Genomic DNA, 2,342 nt, shown 5'->3' on the forward strand with positions numbered 1-2,342 from the left:
AACTGGAAATTTTCCTAGGTTTTTGAAGGGGTGACATTTCACATGGACGTTGACTGTTGGTCACAATGATGATTTGAGAGAAAGGAGGGGTGTTTGGGAGTGTAGTGGTGGTGGGAGGAGAACAGGACGAGTGAATGGTCAGCAGGTGAAAGAAGAGGCCAGGCACTGGGATGTGTGTGTGACCTAATGTTTCAGTCTTTTATGATGACCTACATGTCACCACCTTCCTGCCTGATGTAAGGTCAAGTGGGCTGGACAGTTTCACATGGTGACAAGGCCTCATCTCAGGTGTCTACTAGGAGGTCTCTCTGCATTTTTTTTTTCCTTCTTTGATGCCCAGAAAGGCTATTCAGCACAGAAAAGATGGCCCACAAATGTTGGAGGGTCAATATCTGTGGAAGCAGCCCACAGCCAAGGGAATATGAGGATCAGTATGAATGTTCCAGAATTGTCACAGGGACAATTCTGAGATGCATTCTATGTGGCTTCGCAGGCAGCCTCCAGTGGGACTGAACCACAGTGATCCATGGTGGTGACCAGCTCAACCATGCCTCTCTGCATTGGTGTTCCCTCCTTCCACCACTCGCTTCTTCTCCCTGAGAATGGTCTCCACAACAAACTCATTGAACCCAAAATCTTGTTGAAGACTCTGCTTTTGGAGAACTCCAAAATCGTACCACCAGACTTGCAGAAATGAGGCAGTGCTCCAGAGACACATCCAAAAGGGAGGAAGCCTTGTTATGTTTTCTTCCTAGTTTGAGAGGGTCATCCCTCCTTTTCTATTTGCTTTTTGCTTGCTTTCTCCTCACTGTTATTTCAGAAAAGTGGAACTGTAAATCATAGGTTTAGATTACAATTACATGGAACTAGGCATGGCCTGTAGTCTGTAGTCCTCAAGGAGCTAAGTTTGAGGATTCTATCCCAGTGTCTCTCCTCCTTTCAGTAAATGACAATCCATTCTTCCTGACTACAGGTGTTCTGGGCATCTCAGACTTTCCTTTTTTTTCCCCCACACCTGTCCATCAGAAAATCTGTCAGCTCCACCTTCTCAATACATCCAGAAGCTGGCCATCCTCAGCACCTTCACTATTACTGTTCTGGGTTAATCCTGGGCTCCTCACTCGGGTTGTTCCAAGACCATCTTACTCTCATGATTCTTCCCTTAGCTCTCTGCGATCTCTCTGCAGCAAAACAGCCAGTGATTCTATTAAAATATAGGTGAGATTATGTCTTTCCAGCCTCAGCAACCTTTCGCGGTTTCCCATCCTACTTTGAATGAAAGCCATCATTGTTACAGTGACAGAGTAAAGCCAGGTTTTCCATGATCTTTGTATCTTTTTCCATTTGTAACCCTTTTTCTTACTACTCACCCCCTTGCTTATTTGACTCTGCCTACTAGCCTCATTGCTGCCCCTTGGACAGGCCAGCATGAGCTCTCATGGAGAGCTTTGCCCCTGGTAACCCACATGGCACACTCCCCACCTCCTCAGCTGTCTGTTCACCTATTATTTTCTCATCAGTCCTTCCCTGGCTAAAATTGCATCTGACACTTCCTTTCCCCTTCCCGTCCTTTGTTGTTCCTTTTTGAACTTCTCACCATCTACTAAGCATTTATTTTATTCATTTAAGACTTTCTAAACTTATTTCCATTATAGGAGGCAAGCCTCATGAAGGAAAATGTTTTTTTTACTTGGGTTATGGGGTGAGGGTCTCCTTTGTTCATTGTTTTCTTTCCAGCCTTAAGCAGTACACACACACCCACCCACACACACACACTGATGGATAGTGGATGAACAATGAATTTGCTGGTGCTCACTCACTTTGCAGCACATACACTAAAACTTGAATGATACAGAGAAGATTAGAACGGCCCTTACACTAGGATGACATGCAAATTCATGAAATGTCCCATATTTTTATAGCTGATTCACACTGTTGAACAGCAGAAACTAACACAACACTGTAAAGCAATTATATTCTAATTAAAAAATAAAAAAAATAAATTCTCTGGCTATCTGATAAACACGTAGATAGTTAATAAATGTTTCCCCAAGTATTTAGTAAATGCCAAAAATATGTGTGTAAATATGGATGTCTAACATAAACAAAAATGAAAAAAAGAGGTATATGACTTGATTTAACTTCTCTGAGGCTTTTTTTTTTTTTAGCTGAAGATAGGGATCCTATTTTCCTATACCTAATTCATGGGAGTAAATCAGATAATGTAATTTAAAATCTTAAGAGAGAAAAGAATCTAAGTGGATGGTAGGAATGACTGTTTATCAGAACTTGTGTCTTGATTTTTAGTTCAAGGTCTTGAGATTTATATCTTAAGCCACAAG

General features: G+C 41.9%; 1 non-coding gene across 1 annotated transcript; it reads left to right on the forward strand.

Annotated features, from left to right (window-relative positions):
- The first annotated feature begins 1,808 nt into the window (after positions 1-1,808).
- Positions 1,809-1,918, forward strand: LOC138985989 (U6 spliceosomal RNA). Its single transcript, XR_011462942.1, has one exon. It is a non-coding gene; the product is annotated as a U6 spliceosomal RNA (small nuclear RNA).
- Positions 1,919-2,342: the final 424 nt, after the last annotated feature.

Source organism: Bos mutus, chromosome 27 (genome assembly GCF_027580195.1).
Source record: "Bos mutus isolate GX-2022 chromosome 27, NWIPB_WYAK_1.1, whole genome shotgun sequence".
NCBI classification, from domain to species: domain Eukaryota; kingdom Metazoa; phylum Chordata; class Mammalia; order Artiodactyla; family Bovidae; genus Bos; species Bos mutus.